Source organism: Camellia sinensis, chromosome 14 (genome assembly GCF_055761805.1).
Source record: "Camellia sinensis isolate YWXY chromosome 14, ASM5576180v1, whole genome shotgun sequence".
NCBI lineage: Eukaryota > Viridiplantae > Streptophyta > Magnoliopsida > Ericales > Theaceae > Camellia > Camellia sinensis.
The window spans coordinates 52,275,660-52,293,770 of record NC_138974.1 but is presented as its reverse complement, the minus strand read 5'-3'; positions in this window follow the sequence as shown (position 1 = coordinate 52,293,770).

Below are 18,111 nucleotides of genomic sequence, written 5' to 3'. Positions count from 1 at the left end.
TAGAATAGGCTCGGCTAACCTAAACATGGTATGTGAAAATGCACAAGTAGCATGTATTCAAGGTAGATTTGAAATACTAGTGCAGTTAGCATGATGCGCCGAGCCCGGTGTATGCAATACTGATGAATGATGCGCGCATGCATAGCATAAGGTATGCTAAATTAAACATGTCCTATTACTAACCATCAAAGCAAGTAAATAAAAGGGAAGAAAGAAGTGGGGATTGGACGACATGCACACACACGCACCCACACTTATTACATAATTGCCCTCACTCGGAGGGTCCAAATAAATATCACAGTCCGAATAATAAACGCATAAATTATTACAGAATTTCTAATTAATTAACAGAATGAATACAAAAAGAAAGGTGGCCACAGCCCCCGCCTTGGGATGCGCGAATGATGCATGCTCGAACCCGGCTCGCCCGGAAAGTCCGTACCATACCACTGCCGCATCTGTTTACATTGCCCTGTCTTTCTGAAAATTGCCAAAGTCCCAGGATAGGTTCCTTGCATGCTGCAGAACACCACCGGCTGGAGGAAATGCCCACCGGCCAAATTTAATTTCCACCGGCTGCTGGTAGAGTTAACGGCCATTCACAAATGGCCGGTCGGCATTGGATGCTGCCAGTTGGCAGAAACTTCCTGCAGAAGACAGTTTTGACAGCAACAGAGGACAAACAGTATATGGCATGGGATTTCAGGCACATGTGAGCATGGTCATGTTTCCCATCATGCTTTGAACTCAGGGAAGCATGGCCCTTGATCCTCGAGCCATCAATTGTGTATGATAGCTTAAGTGATCAAGCTTGCCATTTGATGTAAAAATGCATGCAACACGCAAATAAGGACCAAGACCCTATCACGTCTAAGTCAAGGGCCCTGGTGACCGAGAGTTAAGGCGCATTACATCACTTATAGTATGAATGCTCCTTAACTCTCTCACTTGGTTTGACACCCCAAACCAAGTAATGCAATGCGTGTTATGCAAACATGACTAAAAAATGCAACATGAGATTTAAGATGCAAGGCATGCCAAATGCTATGCAACTACCATGGCAAGTATGCAATGCTGGGCATGCAAGATGCAAATGCAATGCAAACATGGATGGTTTAAGCAATTGGATCATCATGTTACAACACCCTATGAAGCAATTATGCAACAAACATGAGACAAGCATCCAAGGGTGGCCATAAACCATAAAGGGGCAGACCTTAATCCACCGTAAAACAGTGGCCAAAAGTGCCCAAAATGGTGGACAAACACTCATGCCAACATGCAAGCCAAGGGTCCTAAGGCTAAAGCACAAAAAGGGAACACTTTACTTCCACTAACATGACCATTCATGGCATGAATTAGACAAGCAAAAACAGAAACTTAGCATGCAAAATGGACTCCAAACCCACTGATATGGTAGCTTAAAAGGCTCCAATGAGATGTATGCACCAAAGCTCATTTCTAGGCATAAAAGGGCACACCTTCAAAACACGAAAGAGGTCACATATGCAAACATACAAACATGATTTATGGACTGAAACATGATCCTAAATGATGCCAAATCATAGAAAAGTCTAAGCTATGCATGCTAGAGGCCAATATACTCAAAGCTTACAAGCCAAAACACGAAGAGATGACACCAAACATGGCAAACATGACTGAAACAGATGGCTAACAGGCCTTAAACATGATAAAGTAATGCCAATACCTTCATGAAATTAGGCTAACACATGCAAGAATCATGGCCTAAACACAAGGTGCATTTCTAGGCCAAATTGAGGAATGCAAAGCAAGTATGTTAAGCATGCAAAAGGGCACAAATCTGACCAAAAACAGAGGTTACATGTGACCTAAAAACACCCAAAAACCTCTGAAAAAGGACCAAAATCAATCAGGCATGCATGTTACCCTTTAAGCCAAAAAGTAAGGAAATGAGGCAATGAAGGGGGGAGGGTGTCCCTCCCCTATATAGGACTTCAAACCACCTTCCTCACCACTGAAAATCCACTGGTTTTCAGTGGTGAGAAGACTAAAACACTCAAGCAAACAAGGCCTCACAAAGGAAACACCAAAAGGGCCAAATAAGGTCTAAGAGGGTGAGTTTGAACTCAAACCACAAAACAACCTTAATGAAAGTTCTTAAGCATGAAAATATAAGCCTTTTTCATGTTATGCACAAAGCCTAAATCAGCAAGAAAGATAGGTAAAAAACTAGTGCAAGTTTGGGGAATCTAAAGCAAAGTGATTACCCTTGAAGAACCTTTGAAGAACAGATGATCCAGCCACCTTCTATTGACCAAAACCAGCCTAAAACCTCAACAAACAACCCTCAAAGTACCTCAAAGTCGAAGCAAGGTGTGTTAGTGTGTGTTAGTGCAAAACTAAGGCAGAAATACACTTTAAGGCCACCAAACACACACAAAGGAGGAGAGAGGGGGAAATATAGAGAGAGAGTGTATGTATATGTATAAGCTCTGGTTTTCTCTTCAAACTTGCTAACCAAGAACAAGGAGAAGAGCTCTCCTCTTATAGAAGTCCCTCTTGCAAAGCTTACACAACAAGCTTGCTTAGAGGGAAATCCCTCCACACACGTGTATGGAGGGGAACAGAGTTGGTGCCAGCTATCACAGCTGGCACAAAATATCTACATAAAGTAGATGAACAGTAGTCGGCTGCTCAAAAATGCCATTTTGACAAAATTGAGTGCCGACCGGCAACAAATAGTGCCGACCGGCAATATAGATTGCCGATGGCAACAAAACACCAGCCGATGGCCTCTGGCCATGGCTGGTGATGTGTGGGGGTGCCTCACAAGGCATTCCCTGCCCCTCCAAGGCAAAACACAAGTATTTGGTGCAAATCCAGACACTAAACAATCGATTTCGGAGATCCTGAGGCAAGGCGCGTAGCTGAGACCTCCGGGAACTCCAAATGAACACAAACAAGGGTAATCACCAAGTGTTCCAATGGTGACGTCCAAGTCTTGAGGACGGTCAAAAATGGGGTGTCTACAATATGCACTAGGTCGAATGGTCAAAAAGGGTGCCTCGGTAAAAACCGAGGTTTGTGTTCCCCTCGTGGTAGAGCCCGCAACCGGTCAGCCTTATGGAATGCTTCTCAAAGCAAGCCTCTGGCAAACCGTTCAGGAATAGCAGATGGGAAACACGGTGTCCTAGGCGCACCGATGCAAATGCAATGCAAAGAAACACATAAGTGTAGACAAAACAATATATCATGAGTTTGAGTCAAGTTCTCTAATTCCCCAGCAGAGTCGCCAGAAACTGTAGACCGCCCCGAACTCCGCTCTGCGCGTGAGGGTGTAAATTGTAAGTTCTAGCTCCTACAGTTCGGACTCCTGTCACGGTTCTGAATCTAATCTCACAAAGTGCAATGTAAGACTGATAAATCACCGAAGAGTCCAAATCTGGCAAATCATTTTGGAAAATCAATTTTAATCAAAAAGCGCCAAACATGGACTGCTTTGCCATATTTTAGAGTCGGCACCTAAATATTTTGTTTTGGGGAAATTTAGGAAACCCTGACTCGTGCCAAAGGCCTCAAGTCCATCATCACCAAAGTTGCCTCGGCTCGGGAACTTGGGTACGAGAGGGGAAGGTCCTAAAATGAGCACCCCCACTCGCCCGATCAAAGGATCGGCCTCTACTGACATGATATGTTGTTTTTGAAAACACATGTGTTCTTATTCTGGTTATTAGCTAACATTACTATGTGATGCGCACAACATACAAGTATAGACTAAATCACACAAGTTGGAACAAAACATCTCATGTTTGTTTGTTTGAAAATGGTTTGAAAGTGCTACTCGCAAGTAGGCTAAGTCGTGGATTTGCCACCCTCGAGTGGGCTTAGAAAACAGGATTTGGCCACTTCAAGTGGGCTTAAAAACTCGCATTTCGATGAATTATTCCAATTCAAGCAATGAAGCCTTAATCCATAGGCATTCAAGCAGTTAATCAATTAAGCAATTAGCCTCATGGCAAGCATGTTAAGCATGGCAACACTTACACACATGCAAGGATGCTAAGGCGTAAAAGCTTACCTAGTACTCCGAGCCAAAAAGGAAGCTAGTTTGAAATCAATGCATGATCCTAGCTATGTTAAGATGCCTAATACAACACATGCAAAATGCAACTAAGATAGGCTCGGCTATTCTAAGATGTCATGTGAATGCAACTTGATATCATGTATTCAAATTGGTATTGAAATACTATGCGGTTTGTATGATGCGCCGAGCCCAGTGCATGCAATACGAATGAATGATGCACGCATGCAAAGCATCGGTATGCTAATTGAAACATGCCCTAAAGCTAACCATTGAAAGCAGGTAAATAAAAGGGAGAAAGAAATGGGGGTTGGAAGACATGCATCACACACACGCACGCTTATTATAACATTTGCCCTCTCGACAGAGGGTCCGAATAAATCAACTAACTAGCTACGCTAAGCTAAGCTACTTATTACAAGTAAACTAATTAACTAACTCAAGCTAATTAGGTATTACAATCCAAATTGAAACAAATAGCTACGCTAAGCTAATTAGAATATTACAAAACAAATCAAATAACTAGTTTACACTAACTTTTCATAAGTAATGAAATGGCCTCGCGGGCAAGGAAGAGATGCATGCTAGGTTGGCTTCGCTCGGAAATCCACTACTGTGCCTTGTGATGCCTTTGTTTGCACTCTTTTGGACTTCTGAAAATGGTGCCAACTTCCAAGATGCTTTTAATCCACCTTAGGAACATGCTGAGGGCTGGTCAGCCAAGAGGAGTGGCCACCAGCCAAAATTAATGGTCATTGACCACTTTTGATAGCCGATTGGCCGCCTTTGATGGTCGGTCGGCAGTTTTGATGGCCGGTCGGCCCCTGATTCTTTCAATTTCTCATTTTTTGCTGCAACAAAGCACAAACAGAGGCATGGCAGTGTATTTGCAAGGTAATGTGTGTGCAACCACACTCCTTATCATGTCACATGCTCAAAGGAGTGTAGGGCTCGGCTCTCGAGCCATCAATCATGCATCTCAATGCATGATGGCCAAAGAAGTCGAGTTGCACAAATCAATGTCAATGAATGCACAAATAACACATAGGACTCGATGAACCTTCCCCTTTTCATGCATGATCAAAGGTGTCGATGGCCTAAGGAATGAGGCATGTTTCATCACTCTAAGTATGAAACGTCCCTCGTGTTTGGATTGACGTCCAACCCAAACACAATGCAACACACACAACATGCTAACACAATGCAATGTAACAACATGCAAACAACATGAACATGGCGAGGGCTATGTAATGCAATACTCAATGGACCACACCAATCTCAAACAAGCCTCATGCATGCCAAGACAATGGCCAAAACATGCTGAAAATGAAGTCCAAAAACATATACAAGCATGCAAACACATTGGCTCACACACAAGGAATGAAGACAACAACTCTCAAACACATTGAAGGGGTGGAAAATGTGAGAGTGTGGAAATGAAATAAACTCCGAAATCATGTAAAGAACGATGCCAAATCATGCACATAACACAAGCATAGCATGCTAGGAGGCTCAAAACTTAAGGCTAGCAAAGGGACTTGCACCATGGCCATATCAAGCAAGCCCCAAAGAGCTAAGGTGACTCAAAATAGTCTCAAGGAAGGTCAAAACAATGCCAAAACATGCATGGACTAGAGCTAACACATGTTAAAATTAGAGGCATAAAGCATGAAGTATGCATGGCCAATGAGGAGGATTACTCTACACCTACCAAAACCAAGCATGAGATGACTTCACCAACAAAAATCAGAGTTATAACATGGGAAAATAAGACCAAATATGCACTGAAATGGTAGCCCAAAAGCTTAGGCAAGGTGGCATACATATTGGCTCATGTTTAAGGCATAAAGCATGACTCTCCAAAAGTGTTGAAAGAGTGAAAGATGTGAGTGTATGACCACACTACACACACTAAAATCACATACCAAATGATGCGAAATCATGCAAATAGCCCAAGCAACGCATGTTAGTGACATGGAAACTCAAAGTTAGTGAGCATGATTGCACTATGGCTATACAAAGCAAGGCATTCATGACCAAAACAAATTCAAACAGAGCTTAAGCATGGAAAAACATGAGTAAAGGCTTGCTGGAGTGAGGCCAAAAACATGTTAGAATGATGGTCCAAAGCATGATGCATCTTAGGTTAGTGAGTAGAATTGCACTACAAGTGCAAGGAACATGCAAGAGGTGATCAAACCAAGCCAAAATAGATCTATATCATGTTAAAATAAGGCCGAAGGTATGCTAAGATGGAGGCAAAACATGCTAGAAAGACATGCTACTTTGATGAGCCATCAACACAAGCAAACAAGAGAAGAGGAGGGAGGACAACCCCCTCCTATTTCGGGCTTCAAAACCACACTTCTATCACTGAAAATCCACTGGATTTCAGTGGTGAAGAGGCCAAACAAAGGTGATCCAAAGGCCTAAAAGAGATGGCTCAAAACAAGGCCAAACAAGGCACAAAAGGGGGTAGACCACTATAGACACCCCATTTTTGACCGTCCTCAAGACTTGGATGTCAACGTTTGAGCACTCGATGATCATCCATGCTCGTGTTCGTTTTGAGTTCCCGAAGGTCTCGGCTGCGCGGCTTGCCTTCGGAGCTCTCAACTTGTCTATTTTGTGCTTGGTTGTGGACCAAGGACTTGTGGTTTTGTTTCTAAGGGAATAGGGTGGCTTGTTGGCCATCCCTACAACCCATCGGCTAAGGCCTTGTGCCATCGGCCATGTTTTCTTGTTGTCGGCCATTGGTGATGGCCGATTGGCACTCTTTTTGGTCGATCGGCCATATCTTTTGGCCGATACCTTTCTACCTGCTTTTGCAGATATTTTTGCTATGACAGCTGGTGAGCACAGATCTTATCCTCTATACACGTGTATGGAGGGATTGATTCAAGTCCTTAGCTTACTCAACAAGCTTAGGAATTGAATTTCTATAAGAAGGGAGACCCCTCTCCCTTTCCAGAGGTTTTGAAAAATTGAGATACAAGTTATATATCTCTCTCTATATTTCCTCTCTCTCTCTTTATATGTTTGTGCTTGTTTGTGCTCAAAAGTGCATTTTCTTCACACTTTTGCACTAAAGCACCTAATGAAACACCATCCTTTTATTGGTGAGGCTCTTAGAAGCTGGTTTTGGTGTTTTTGGTTTGGTTTGAGCTCAAAAGAGTTGCTATAGTTGTAGCTTCAAAGTGGTTCTACAAGGGTAAGCCTTTAACCCCTTAAACCTTGGTTTTTGCTTAAGCATTTGGACCTATTTCCATGTTTATTTAGGCTTGACTTTCTACTGAAAAAAGTTCTAATTTTGCATTCTTATAATGCTTGTTTAAGGTCACTTTTGTGTTGGGGGTGGTCTACCCCCTCTTAGGCCTTGTGTGGCTTTGTTCTTGGGCCATCTTTTTAAGCTATTGTGATCACCTTGTTTTGGACTTCTCACCACTGAAACTCAGAGGAATTTTAGTGGTGGAAATGGTGTTTTAAGGTCCTAAATAGGAGAGGGTGATCCCCTTTCCTTGTGACTTGTATGCTTGTATAGATGGCTCATCAAAGTAGCATGTTTGTCTAGCATGTTTTGGTTCCATTTCTGCAAGTTTTTGGTGTTATTTTAGCATGCCTCAACTCTATTTTTGGTTGGTTTGATAGCATCTTGCATGCTTCACATACTTGTAGTGCAATCTTGCATGCTAGCATAAGATGCATCATGTGTTTGGACCATCATTCTTGCATGTTTTGGCTCAACTCCAAGAAGCTTTTAGCCTTGTTTTACCATGCTTAAGCTCTGATTTGTGTTGTTTTGGTCATGCATGCCATGCTTTGTATAGCCACAGTGCATTCTAGCTTGTTAGCTTTGAGTTTCCAAGCCACTAGCATGCATTACTTGGACTACTTTCATGATTTGGCATCATTTGAAATGTGATTTCAGTATATGTAGTGTGTTCATACACTTGCATTTGTCACCCTTTCAATGCTTTGAAGAGTTGGTGTTTCATGCCTTAAGAATGGGTCATTGTGCATGACATCATGCTTAGGCCTTTGGGCCATCATTTTAGTGTATTTTTGGTCTTGTCTTTGCCATAATATAGCTCTGATTTTTTTGTTGGTGAAGCCATCTCATGATTAGTTTTGTTGGGTGTGGTTCAATCCCCTTTGTTGGCCTTGCATACTTCATGCCCTATGCCCTTCATTTTTGCTTGTTTTGGCTTTGCTCCACGCATGTTTTAGCATCATTTTGGTATGCTCTAGGACTATTTTGGGTAGTCTTGGCCATATGCTTCATGTATTGCATAGTTATAGTGCAAGTGCCTATGTTAGCTTCAAGCTTTGAGCCTTCTTGCATGCCATACTTGTATTGTTTGGTTGATTTGGCATCATTCCATGCATGATTTCAGAGTTTATAGTGTTATTACAATTGCACATTTGTCTTTGAGCACCTTCGAGAGTTGTGTTCTTATGCTTAATTGATAGGCCAATGCATGTGCATGCATTTTCTTATTTTCATGCCATTGTTTCATCCTTTTGGCCACTATTTTGGACCCTCTTAGGTTTGTCCATATGCGGTTTAAGTCCACTAAGTGTTACATTACATGGTCCATTGCCATTGCATTGTTGTTTGCATATTGTTGCATGACATTATAATTTGCATGTTGTAGCACGTTGTTGCATGCTTGTTCCATTATATTGTTGTTGCATGCTTGAGTTGCATTGCATGGTGCTTGCATGCTCATGTTGCATTACATTGTTTGCATGCCATTAGCTTTGTTAAGTTGTGCATGCATTGTACTGTGTTTGGTTTGGGTGTTAAGCCAAACACGAGGAATGATGGACGTTTCATACTTGAAGTGATGAAACATGCCTCAATTCTCGGTCGCCGACTCTCTTGATCATGCATGATAGAGGTTAAGGCATTTATGTGTTTTTGTGCATTCATTTGGCATTGATCTGTGCAACTCGGCCTCTTTGGCCATTATGCATTGAAATGCGTGATTGATGGCTCGAGAGCCGAGAACTACACACCTTTGAGCCTTAGACATGATAAGGGGTGTAGTTACACACACATTTTCTTACAAATACATTGTCATGCCTCTATTTGTCCTCTGTTGTAGCAAAAATGATAGTTTGCAGGAAGAGATGGCCGATCGGCTATCTAGTGTGCCGATCGGATATCAATAATTGGTTGATATCATTGAAATTGGCCGACGACCTTTATCCTTAGGCCGATGGCCATACCTCTTGGCTGATGACCTCTCAGCATGTCCATGAGGTGAATCAGAAGTGTTTTGGAGATTGGCACAATTTTCAGAAGTCTAAAACAGTGCAAACAGAGGTAACATGAGGCATGGCAACGGATTTTCGAGCGAGGCGATCGAGCATGCATCTTTGAACTCTTAGAACTGAGCCGAGGCTTTGTAATTTGTAATTAGCTTTACTTGATTAGTTAGCTTTTGAATTTGTAATTAAACTAGCTAATTTGTTAATTAGTTAACGTGTTGTAAAAATTAGCTTAGTGTTAGCTAGTTATTCAATTTGATTATGTAATAATTAGTCTAATTAGATTATTAGATTAGTTAGACTAGTTTAGCGTACTCATTTGGACCCTCCGTCGAGAGGACAAATTTTGTAATAAGTGTGCATGAGTGTGTGAATGTCTTCTAACCCCACGTCTTTCTCCCTTTTACTTATCAGCTTTTGATGGTTAGTTTTAGGGCATATTTCAATTAGCATCCTTATGCTTCACATGTGTGCATCATTCATCTGTCTTGCATGCACCGGGATCGGCGCATCATACAAACCGCATTGTATTTCAATACATTTACTTGAATACATGTTCAACAACATGTTATCAAGTTGTATCTCATATGCCATCTTAGAATAGCTGAGCCTATTTTTAGTTGCATTTTGCATGTGTTGCATTAGCCATCATAACATGTACTAAGATCATGCATGATTTCTAACTAGTTGTTGTTTTGGCTCGGAGTACACTGAAGTGTTCATGCTTTAGCATCTTGCATGAGTGTGAGTGTTGCCATGATAGCATGCTTGCCATGAGGCTAACTACTTAAGTGTTTAAATTGCATGAATGCCTGTGGATGAAGGTTGGATTGCTTGAATTGGAACAATTCATCGAAATATGAGTTTTAAGCCCAATTTGCGAAGTGGCAAAATCTTGTTTTCTAAGCCCACTCGAGGGTGGCAAATCCACGTCTTAGCTTACTTGCGAGTAGCACCTTCAAACCATTTTCGAACAAACAAACATGAGATGTTTTGTTCCAACTTAGGCGATTTAGTCTATACTTGTATGCTGTGCGCATCACGTAGTAATGATAGATTTATAAACCGGAATAAGAACACTTGTGCTTTCAAAAACAAAATATCATGTTAGTAAAGGCCGATCTTTAGATCAGACGAGCGGGGGTGCTCATTGCATGACCTTCCCCTCTCGTACCCAAGTTCCTAAGCCGAGGCAACTTTGGTGATGACGGACACATGGCCTTAGGCACGAGTCAAGGTTTCCTAAATTTTCCAAAATAAAATATTTAGGTGGCGATTCTGTATCTGGCAAAGCAGTCCATGTTTGGCACTTTTTTACTAAAATCAGTTTTCTAAAATGATTTTCCAGATTTGGACTCTTTGGTGATTTGTCAATCTTGCCTTGCACTTTGCAAGATTAGATTCATAACCGTGACATCGAGTCCGAACTGTAGTAGCTAATGAACAAAACGATTTTGCGCCTTCGCGTGCAGAGCCGGGACGTTCGGGCGATCTATAGTTTCTGGCGACTCTGTTGGGGATTTAGAGAACTTGACTTGAACTCGTGATATCTTGTTTTGAGTACACTTATGTGTGTCTTTGCATTGCATTTCCATTGGTGTGCCTAGGATACCATGTTTGTCGTATGCTATTCCTGAATGGTTTGTCAGAGGCTCGCTTTGAGAAGCATGCCGTAAGGCTGACCGGTTGCGGGCTCTGCCACGATGGGAACACAAACCCTGATTTTTTTATCGGGGCACCCGTTTTGACAATTCGACCTAGTGCATATCGGAAACTGTAGTGGCCATTCCAAGCTAGGACAAGTTGCTTACCGGATTGTAGGTTGTTTGAAACCGCTATATGCATAGTGAAACCCTAGCTCCTGACAAGATAGGACAGGGAAACCCTACCCCTCCATAGGGGTGTTCTAGCTCTCACTTGCTTGCTATGTGCCTTTAGAGTGCGTCTCTACAAGAATGCATGTATCAGTTTGCAAGTCTGGGTATCAGACCTGCGGGCATCAGTATTTGGAGAATCAGTTTTACTTGAGGGTATCAGATCTGGCGCAGTGATTTAGGAATAATGATCAGTTGTTGAGAACAGTTATTTCAGCTTACAAACGTCAACTATGTGTTGTCTTTATTTAAGTCGTTATGCTGTCTGTTTTTCTAGTTATTTGTTTCCTTATTATGCTTTATTTGTCTTTTTGCAAGGTAGTTTAGCACCATTGCATCCGACCAGGCAGATATTCCCTAAGCACTCTGGGTTAGAGGTCGAAGACTTAATCGATCTGCGGATCTAATAGACGGACAAGCAGTGTTCCTTTCTTTAACCCCGGTTACTAGACGGAGGTCAGTAAGGCGCAGTGTATCGGTACAGCGGTCGCCAGATTAGTGGTCCACCCCATCAGTGAACAGTTAGGCTAAGGTCTCAGTTTTTACTGTAGGGACGGATATACCGGTTGTTCAGATAGACCAACACCCTATGGCATCTATGGAAGAGATGATGCATCAGGTCCAGGAGAGTATGCAAGCTATGCAGCAGGATACTGCCTGCCAAGCAGAGTTTGCCGCACGCCATGCCGAGGTTATGGCTCAACAAGTAGAGCTAATTGCTAGACTTTAGCAACAGCAATAACCACAGCAAGCCGGGGCATCTGCTTCACACCCAGCTCCTCCCCCACTGAGAGTTCCAATACTCGGGGAGACCACACACATCCAGGAAAATACGGACGTTCCAACAAGGGCAGCTCCGCCCCCAATCATACCCCAGTAACAACCATAGCACTAAAAGTGAGCAAGCTAGAAATGCTATTCAAGAAATCTCAAGGCGTGAAATCCATTCCGGATATAGAGGATGGGTACACCGACTCGGCCGTGACTCTGCCAGACCGGTTTAAAATGCCGTACATAGACCGTTTGGACGGGTCTGGGGATCCTATGGTGTATTTGCGGCTGTTCTCGGATATACTAAGGCTGATGGGCCTCTCTAGATTGCAGAAGCTTTCCCTGTTTGGCCAGACCCTGTCGGGTGTAGCGGCTATTTGGTACGTAAAGCTAGAGGACTCTGTCAAGAGAAACTAGGAGGAGATGGCTGAGGCCTTTGTAGCTTAATACTCCAACAACACACAGATCGAGGTCACAACTCATGATCTCGAGACAACTATGCAAGAGCTAAAGGAGAGCCTCTCCGATTTTGTGACCATCAGGCCAGTCGACAAGGACCAAATACGGATGGTTGTGGGCAACCTCCAGCCCAAGCTCATGCAAAAGATGATCATCCTCCCCCTTCCCACCTTTGCAGATCTACATGAGATCGGGGTGCAGATTGAGGATTCCATGAAACAGAGCCTCATTGATTATGAGAGAGAGCAGCCTAAGAGGGCATTCAACTGCAGTACGAACGCAGGCACATGCAGTGCTGCAGCTGCCAGGACTTCAGACGTGGGCATGGTCACCACCACCACCCCAAGAACCCTTACACCATTCACCAATGCATTTGGAAGTAGCTTACAAACAACCAAGTTTGAACCCCGAGGCCAGAGAACCTTTACCCCGTTGTATATGTCTCTGCCCAAAGCTTTGGGGGTTTTGATCAGGAAAGGGCACTTGAAGCCTCTGGAGCCGTAGCCATTGCCAGAAAAACTTCCTTCCTACCATAACCCGACAAAGTACTACGCCTATCACCAATAGCATGGTCACGACACTGACCAGTGCTTCAGATTGTGTCACGAAATCCAAGATCTCGTCGACAATAGAGTGATCTCACCCCCAGAAAAACCAAATGTTACAACCAACCCTCTCCTACCACATAACCAAGCTCCACCTCCCAAACGCATCAACCTCATCCAAACTGGGGTTGTGTCATATGACCCTAGCATATATATCACCCCTTCCTACCTAACCAAGCTGGTGGTGTTCATTCCTGACAACACTGACTTGTGTATGTTGGACATTTCCCAAACCCAACCTAAAACGGTGGTGGTGACTATCGAAGATAGAATTGGGTCGACTGTGGAGATAGATGGGAATGATGATACAGAGCCTGAGGGGTCTACGAGCTTCATGTACAACCTGAGGGGTTACATAACATCAGCAGGCCAGGCTACGCCAAATGTGGAATTTCCAGTGGGGGCAGAGATTTGCGTGGTTCGAGAGGATGGACGTAATCAAGGGCCGGATGACCTTACAGAACTGGAGGAGGATATCGCGAGTCTGCAATTCTTTAATGAACAAGATTCGGGGGACGTGACTGTCAACTGGTTTGATCTGGAAGGATCAGCAGAAGCTACTAGGTGGCTCAGTGACGAGCCAGATGTTGTTGAGGCACCTCAGCCAGAGCAAGGGCAACCAGGAGTTGGGATGTCACCAGTGGCCGGAAGGGCCGGGAATCAGGATGCACCGCCGGAGAGCACCGGTGTTAAGAATTTTGCTCAAAATATGGGCAGTTTGAGTACGGAAGATACTGAACAACAGGCTACACTGAAGCAGTTTGAGCGGGAAAGGATTGAAGATTTTGAGGAGGCCAGAAAGGCCAAAGCCCTTGTGGGGACAGAACGTGTTGTGTGCACAAGAACGGAACGTGTTGTGTGCACAGGAATGGGAAGTGCTGTGGGCACAGGAATAGTTGTAACAGAGCCGGACAAGTGTCTGTCGATTGCCGATGGCATGTGGTGGGAAGACGACGACTTATGTCTTGCCCACACAGATGAAGATTGGGGGAACAATCAGTCGGATGATACCTGGTATGTTGGCGAGGTTGACCACATGACTAGGAGTGGGCAGTATTTCAAGCCCCTACACTTAGATCAACCAGAGGCGTCCGGAAAGGACAAAGAGGCAGAGAGGCAGAAAGATAAGCTGCTCGAAGAGGAGACTGTGTTGACACAGCTGAAGAAAATCCAAGCAGACAACTCCATCTGGGGACTGCTCATGGCCTCAAGAGTTCACAGGCAGGCTGTCCCTTCTGCCATGGACAAGGCCAAACTTTCAATCGAGACCACGCCTAAGCAGCTGGTAGGATTGGTTTTTCCGGGAGGAGCTTCCCTGATGTTGACCTTCACTGACAAGGAACTGCCGCCTGAGGGTGCAAATCATAACAAACTGCTCTACATCTCTGTCGAGTGTAGAAGTAAATGGATACCGATGGTTCTTGTCGATACAGGATCCGCTATCAATGTGTTCTTGTCGAGGATGACATATTCAATCGGGTTGAAGCTCGCAGATTTTGTGCCAACTGCCCAGGTGATAAGGGCCTATGATAATACCAGCAGAGAGGTGATGGGGGCCGTGAAGATTCGGACTCGGGTTGGTCCAGGACAACAGAATATTGACTTTCATGTCTTGGACGTTCCCGTAACCTTTAATCTACTCCTAGGGCGGCCATGGCTACACCAGGTAAAGGCAGTCTCTTCCACCTTGCATAAAATGCTGAAGTACCCCCACGGGAAGGGGGTGGTAATTGTCTTTGGGAATTCTTCAATCCATCTGCCACCAGAGGTTTCTACACCAGTTCTGGATATTGAGCATGGCGCGGAAGATGTGTTCCTATCAGGATTCACCCTAGCCGAGGCCCGGGTTGTTCGAAATATCTTAGCTGTTAATGAGGGGTTATATGTTAGTGCGCGGTCTGTGTACCTCATGAACAAGCTCCAGCATATCCCTGGGATGGGACTAGGAAAAAGTGGCCGGAAGGGCATTATAGCATCGGCCGAAGTGCCGCATAACCCGCATACCTTTGGTTTAGGTTATCTACCTACCAAAGATGATTGAGTGTGGAAAGGCAAAGAGATGGCCAGAAGAGCCAGAGCCAAGCAAGCCGGCAAGCCTTATGAGTTGATGCAACGGCCTATCCAGGGCACCCTAAACGGACGCCTTGTCCGGGAGGGGGAAGACTTTCCATTCTGCGACTTCCCAGAGCCATGGCTAAATGCTGAGAGGCGGCGCTCGCTGGGATGTGAGATTTTCTTTGACTTGCAGTTGTCCGGGGATGATGTTGTCAAAGAGCAGACAGACCCACCAACTGAGGCTGAGTAGTGTAAGGAAGAGGATTCTGAGATCACCGAGATTGAAATGGGGGTAGCATTGGCTTGTCCACTCTCAGATCCTCCGATCGTACAAGAGTGCTTGGGGAATAACTCAGTTTCCATGATTGGGAATGAAATGGCTGCGAGCCCATCTTCAAACATTCTGGATACTTCCATCACACCCTCCCTCGTCTGGCAGTATGATGAGGGATTTTTACTGAGCAGCACCGGGTCACATAGTGAGCCAAAATCTAATTCCATTGAGCCTGTGGAGTCGGAATCAGGTTCCAGCTCATCTGAGTCTGAGTCTAGTATTCTTGGGGGTAACAACCCGGATGCCACAGTCCTGTCTATGTCGTCTTTTTCTTTTTCCTTTGAGTCTTTTGTAACAGAGGAATCAGGCGATTTGGAAGTGATTAAAGAGAATTGTGCGATTGTGGCCTTCGAGTACTTTTCTGTGCCTTTGAATTATTGCATTACTCAAGACTTTCAAAATTTCGATGAAAATGACGAGGAAGAAATTCCTCCAGTTTTGAAATATTTGCTTGATCAAGAGCAGGAGAGGTTTGCAAAACCGCTGGTTGATGAAACCACCACAATTAATGTGGGTACTGAGAAAGACCCGCGGCTGGTCCAGATCGGGTCCACGTTGTCTTCGGAGGAGCACGAGCACTTACTCGCTTTATTAAAAGATTTCAAAGATGTTTTCGTATGGTCCTACGAAGACATGCCTGGAATCAATCTTGAGATTGTACAGCACCGGATCCCTCTTGACCCAGAGGGTCGACTTGTTAAGTAGAAGCTCCAAAGGATCTGCCCGGATTGGGCTCTTAAGATCAAAGAAGAGGTCACCAAGCAAATTGACGCAGGTTTCTGTTGGTATCAGAATACCCAACTTGGTTAGCCAATATAGTTCCAGTGCCGTAGAAGGACGGCAGAATTCGGGTATGTGTAGACCTCAGGGATTTGAATAAAGCCAGTCCGAAGGACGACTTTCCTCTGCTGCATATTGACGAATTAGTGGACTTCACAGCGGGGCATGCGTTGCTCTCATTCATGGATGGGTTTTTAGGCTACAATCAGATTCTGATGGCAGCCGAAGATCGGGAGAAGATTGCTTTCACCACCCCATGGGGGACCTATTGTTATAGGGTGATGCCGTTTGGGCTGAAAAATGCTAGAGCTACATATGAACGGGCCGCGACCATGATTTTGCATGATATGATCCATAAAGAGTTTGAGGTGTACGTGGACGACATGATTGTCAAGTCCAAGGAAAGAGAGGGCCACTACACCGCCTTGCAAAAATTCTTCCAACGAATCAGAGAGTATCGGTTACGGTTGAATCCTCAGAAGTGTACATTTGGTATTACAACAGGGAAAATGCTAGGGTTCTTGATCACATAGAGAGGTATCGAGGTCGATCCTTCTAAAATCAAGGCCATCTTAGAAATACCACCACCGTGGACTGAAAAGGAGGTGCGAGGCTTTCTGTGTAAAGTGCAATTCATAAGACGGTTTATTGCAAAATTAACCTTGACTTGTGAACCACTCTTTGGTCTCCTGAAGAAAGAAAAGAAGTTCCAATGGGACGGCCGATGCCAAGCTGCCTTCGAACAGATCAAGCAATATTTACAGAACCCACCTGTGTTATCACCACCTGAGCTGGGGAAACCGTTGATTCTGTACCTTTCAGTGACTGAAACTACAATGGGCTGTATGCTTGCACAGTAGTCTGAGGACAAAGTGGAGAGAGCTATCTACTACCTGAGCAAGAAAATGTTGGATTAAGAGACCCGCTACACTCCGCTGGAGAAGCTTGTCTGGCCATGGTATGGGCTACCAGGAAGTTGCGGCACTACCTGTTAGCTCACTCTGTAATACTAGTTTCGAGATTAGATCCCATCAAATATCTCTTCGAGAAATCGGCACTTACGAGTAGGTTAGCTTGTTGGTTGCTTCTGCTTTCCGAATTTGATCTGAAATACAAGACGAGCAAGTCAATGAACGGGAGAGCGGTAGCGGAGTTCCTAGCCGATCACCCAGTGGAAAGGGATGAAGCAGTTGAGTATCTGTTCCCAGACGAGGCCATTCTGTATGTCGAAGAAGAAACTTGGACGATGTACTTTGATGAAGTGTCAAACCAATACGGGTACGGGATAGGGGTGCTGCTGATAGCACCTGGCAATTCCCGTATACCTTTAGCATTCAAACTCCGGTTCAAAGTCTCAAACAATGAGGCAGAGTATGAGGCATGTATTGCTGGACTAGAAGCCGCCCTAGAACTAAGGGAAAAAATGGTTGGATGTCATCGGGGACTCGAACCTTGTTGTATCTCAAGCTAAAGGAGATTGGAAAGTTACAGAAGAAAAGATGAGAATCTACCACTAGACCTTGGACCTGCTGATTCCTCGGTTTGAGAAATTGAACCTCGCTCATCAGTTAAGAGAGAACAACAGGTTCGCAGATTCATTAGCAACTCTATCTTCTATGATAGACATTTCTTTCGGAGTCCGGATGCGTCTGATCATCATCAAACAGAAATTTGTGCCGGCCTACGAGCTGATTGCTGCCATAGATGAGGTACAAGATGAGAATCCCTGGTGTTACGATGTCTGGAACTTCTTGGAAAAAGAAGCGTATCTGCCAGGGGCAAATGCCAAAGATAAAAGGGCAATTTGAAGAATGGCTGCGGAGTTCATCGTCTGCGGGGGTAAACTGTACAAGAGAGGTCATCTCAGGATGCAAAACTGTACAAGAGAGGTCATCT